This window comes from Eucyclogobius newberryi, unplaced genomic scaffold (genome assembly GCF_026437365.1).
Source record: "Eucyclogobius newberryi isolate DKJ021-1_F unplaced genomic scaffold, fEucNew1.0.hap1 SCAF_128, whole genome shotgun sequence".
NCBI lineage: Eukaryota > Metazoa > Chordata > Actinopteri > Gobiiformes > Gobiidae > Eucyclogobius > Eucyclogobius newberryi.
The window spans coordinates 247,501-252,500 of record NW_027315755.1 but is presented as its reverse complement, the minus strand read 5'-3'; the positions used below and the strand labels follow the sequence as shown (position 1 = coordinate 252,500).

The 5,000-nt window shown below is 52.8% G+C and overlaps 1 non-coding gene across 1 annotated transcript; it reads right to left on the bottom strand.

Moving 5' to 3' along the window:
- Positions 1-4,859: 4,859 nt before the first annotated feature.
- Positions 4,860-4,978, bottom strand: LOC140357136 (5S ribosomal RNA). The gene has a single exon (XR_011926310.1). It is a non-coding gene; the product is annotated as a 5S ribosomal RNA (ribosomal RNA).
- Positions 4,979-5,000: the final 22 nt, after the last annotated feature.

Sequence of the window (5,000 nt, the reverse complement as noted above, 5' to 3'; positions counted from 1 at the left end):
ATCTACACTAAAATTACCTTTCACGTCAAATACCTTACCTACATATTCCAGCCCAGCCTCCTCCATCGCCCCACTGATCATGCACTCGCGCTTCCCGGGGGGAGCGGAGAGCAAGTCAGGGTTATGACGGAGGGGCATGTGCGCGAGACCCTCACCGCTGTCTGGAACCGCCACAGTCAGGGGCCTGAAAGTCCTCCACGCCTCCAAGAGTTCCCTCTCGAAGGGGGGGAGGCCCTCCAGGACCGAAACAGGGGGCAACAAACACAAATTATAAACACCAAACTTACCTAGACTATTAACAAACTCACCTATATAATCCTTCCATGGAGCATCTACCTCAACGTCTAGAAATTTCCGAATTGTTTTCAGCCTGAAGGCCTTCTTCCTTAACTCTAAATCTGCTAACTTTAAACCTCCCTGATCGTACTCACCTATCATAACCTTATGTGCAATAAAGCCCCTCTCACGATTCCACAAAAAGTGGTTTATCACTAACCTTAATTTGTTAGCATAGACCCCCGGCAGGCCGTACACGGAGAGTGCATGGTTCAACATGGACATGCACAAAGAATTTACAACTAAGACTTTACCTTTTAATGTCAGATTACGACGTCTCCAAAAATTCAAGCGCGCTGTAATTTTCTCGCACAAAGGCGACCAAAGTGCAGTACGACACGCCTCCTCGTCTCTGCCCAGGGGGACGCCGAGGACCTTGTAGGAGTCCCCGGCCTCCCGGAGCTGGACAGGGAGAGGAACAGGCGTGACGCTGCCGCAAAATTTAACCGTGGTTTTATCGAAATTGATTTTGGCCCCTGAAGCGAGGCCGTAAACATTGAGCACGTGGAGAGAGGCGTTCAGGCTCTCCACGTCTCGGAGGATCAGATTCGTGTCATCTGCGTACTGAAAAATTTTGACTTCCCTACCCGCAGGCGTGGTCAGTCCCCTCACCGCCGCGTCCGCCCTCAACATGGCCGCCAAAGGCTCAGCGGCGATGCTGTAGAGGAGCGACGAGAGGGGACAGCCCTGCCTGACTGATCTTTTTAAGGGGAAAGAGTCAGTTAGAAACCCGTTGACTTTGACCTTACTGACCGCAAAGGAATAGATGAGCTGTAGCCAATTAACAAACCGTTCACCGAAACCTAACTTACCTAATACAGTCCAGAGGAACGAATGCTCAACTCTGTCGAACGCCTTGTTAAAGTCTACACTAACGTGAATACCACCGGTCGCGTGCATCTGCCGAAGGAGATATCTCAGAGACAAAACTGTGTCTGAGATGTCCCTCCCGGGGACGCTGTAGGCCTGCGAGGGGTGTATGACGGATCCAATCACACGCTTTAACCTACCTGCTAATACCTTTGCTAAAATTTTATAGTCTACGTTCAAAAGGCTAATGGGCCTGTAGTTGGCGAGGCTGCTCCTGTCGCCCTTCTTAAAAAGCAGAGTGACGACACTCATCGCAAAACCATCGCCAACTCTACTCTCACTCTCAAAATCCTGATATAATAGGAGTAGGATCGGAGCTAACCTGGAAGCGAAACGCTTGAAAAACTCACAGGTTAGTCCGTCCTCTCCGGGGCTTTTCCCTGTATTTAAACTCTTGACTGCAGCCTCTATCTCCATGAGAGACAGAGGCGCGTCGCACAGCTCCCTATCCTCCCTGCTCAGTGTGCGCTCCAGAGCACCTACAGCCTGGTCTAAAGCCTGCTCTGCCACTCCGTCTGAACTAAAAAGCCTACTATAGAAATCCTGCGCTGTCTCTAAAACCTCACTTACCTCGGAAACAATCTTACCTGTCTTATCTATCAACTTATCTATGTGCATCTTTCCCTGTGTAACCTTCTCACAGCCGAAGAAGAACGCTGTCGAGCGTTCTCCTTCGACTGTGTGTCTGGCTTTTGCCCTCAAAATTGCACCCTGACACCTACTTACCTCCAGCTGCTCCAGCTCCGCGCGCACCACCAGGTACTCTGGATCCACAGGGCCAGTGGTGGAAGCTGCGCCCTGGTCCAGGACCTGCAGGCGCTGGCGGAGAGCGGTCTCCCTCCTGGTCGACAGCCACGCCTTGTGTTTGCTGTAATTGACACAGAGCTTTTTAATGCGTGTTTTTGCCGTCGGCCACCAATCGACCACGCTGTCGATCAGCTCCAGCTCCATGTCAAATACATCAAACAAAAAGTCCATTTTCCTACAAAAAGTTTCATCACCGAGGATGGAGCTGTTTAGGACCCACAGTCCTCCATTCCTCGGTGATGAAACTAACCCAAAATAAATATCTAAAGTGGAGTGATCACTCAAGCCTGACCACTTGTAGGAAGCACCACTGACTCTCTGTGCCAGGTCTGAGGAGGCAAAACAGAGGTCAATGCGGGACTGCTTCAGGACGCCCTGGACGACCTGCCGCCTGGAGAAATCCTTCAGGAAGGGGTGGACGAACCGCCACACCTCCGTCAGGTTCCTGCTGGCGGCTTCTTCCAACAGGGCTGTCCTGGCAGTGCTGTTTTTAAAAGAGTTGTTAATGCCGATGTCTGTCTTGCAAAGTGTTGTATTAAAGTCACCGATTATGATTGTAGTGTCGTTCGCAAAGCGAAATATTTTTTTGAAGAATTGCCTCCTCAGACCATCATCGTTCGGGGCGTAGATGTTAATTAGTCTGAACTTCACTGTGTCCGTGAAGTCCAGGACCAGGAAGGAGCCCTCTGGGTCGGCGTGTACCAGGGTGGGTTGGCCTAAGACACCAGGCCTCACCACCGTGGCCACACCGCGCGAGCACGCCGTGCCCAGGGCCCAAAATACAGAGCCTACTCCCATGCTCCGCACTTGTTGCGCGTGGCTGACATCCCAGTGCGTTTCTTGGATGCAGAGCACGTCCCACTTGGAAAAGTGTAACGCGCTCTGCATCCGCACTGGGCTCCGCAGGCCGCCTGCGTTCCAAGAGGACAAGGAGAACGCCATTAAGAGGAGACCTTGGAGGATGTAACCCATCTTTTATTTAGACTTCTTTTTGGCGCCCGTCGCATCCGACTGCCACACTCTTTTTCTGACTTCACGTGTGGAGAAATCCATGAAGTCATCATTAAAAACAGTCTCGAGCTCACCTCGTGGGGCAGAGCTGCGTGTGGAGGATGGTGGGTTGATGGAGCTTTCTGCTGGCGCTTTTGAAGTGGTTGGAACGGAGGAGGCAGAGCCGCTCTCAGCAGCAGCGCCCTCTCCGTCTCCTGCCACCTGCTTCCTGCGTCTTGCCCCTTTCTTATCCTTCTTCTCCACCTGTCCCCTCTTACCACCGTCCGACTGGAGCTTGGGATCATCACCCAGCCCTGTGGTGATGTCCCCCCCTTTGGAGGTAAGATGCGGGGCCTGTCCCGCACCCATCCTCCTCCCGGGTTCAGCCTCTTCCTCCACGGGCTTAGGAGTTGGACCCTCACGAGTCCCCTCCCTCTGGTCAGGAGGAGCAGTTTGTCCTGCTCCCACCTTCCCAGACGCCAGCGCTGAGCCGAGCACCATCTCCAGTGCGACGGACGCCTCCTCGTCTGAGGAGTCAGAGGAGCAAGAGGAGCCAGACACCTCTGGCTCCCCTGACTCCTCCACAGCCTCCTCCTCCAAAAACTCCTCTACTTCGGAGAGAGCAGTTGCGGGCACGTTCTGGGCCACGTCACTGCTCTCTCCTCCAATGGCGTCCTCCCTGTCCTCCCCTCTGTCCTCCCCTCTGTCCTCCTCTCTGTCACCCGCACCACACGGACATAAGTGGCGGAACATGCGGCACTCTCTGCACTTCGGGGCCCGCTGCGCGACGCACTCGCGCGCGTAATGCCCCTGGCTCCCGCAGTTGCGGCACAGAAAGTCAGGGCACTCCCTCAGAATATGGCCAGGCTGGAGACACCCCCTACACACCCGCACCTGCCTGTCGTGTATTACCCTGAAGTACTCGGGGCCCCCCGCGGTGTCAAACCTGACAGAATACGGTAAGGACTGCACCGTGTCCGTGAACCTTACCCGTACAAACCTGGTGCCGTCCGCCACGTTCGTCCCCGGCCACATTCTCCTCCTCACCTCGGAGACCGCAGAGACCCCCCAGGCGTAGAGCTTGGCCAGGATCTCCTCGTCCTCGATATAAGCCGGCAGCCCCATGAAGGACACGACCAGCTCATCCACCGAGATGTCACGGGCGTGAACCCTGACTCCTCCAATGCAGTACCCGTCCAGGAGCCGCTCCTTCGCTTTAGTGGTACTGACGGTTACTTCATATTTGTCCTTCGAGATGAGTCTGCACGCTACTATGGAGCCGCACACCTCCTGAGTCGATTTCAAAAAAGCTAGTGGAGTGATTTGTGCTCCCTCCGTCAACTCCAACACCACAGTGAGTTCTTTCATAAATTTCATTCTTCTTTCTTCGTTCTTTCTATTATTTACAGATTCTTTCAAACTTTGTCTTGCCTTTGTCGTGTCCATTCCAGTGTCCGATGCCGTGTTGTCCGTCCTTTGAGCCATGCTCACAAAAAACAAAAAATCCACCTCCCAGTAAGTTTACTGGGAGGGGAACAAACAAAAGAACTGAAAAAAGTAAATGAAAATGACCAAAATAACGATTAAAAACTCAAAAAAAACTCCCAAACCTCCAGCTCCAGACCATGCAGCACACCACAAATTGCACGCACCTGCACTGATTGCAAAGGGGCTGGTCCAGGGTGGTATGGCCGTGAGCGAAATGTTCCAGGTCAAAACGGCCTTTTTTATATCAAACACTGTCTTTTCGTGAAGAGTACCTTCACGCCACTTGCTCGGTCAAAATTGGGATATCTCAATGAAAAACTTCTTTTTTTTTTTTTTTTTTTTTTTTGACAGGTGAAAAAGTGTGAAAATGCTCACAGCACCTGGTATTCCCAGGCGGTCTCCCATCCAAGTACTAACCAGGCCCAACCCTGCTTGGCTTCCGAGATCAGACGAGATCGGGCAGGTCCAGGGTGGTATGGCCGTGAGCGAAATGTTCCAGGTCAAAACGG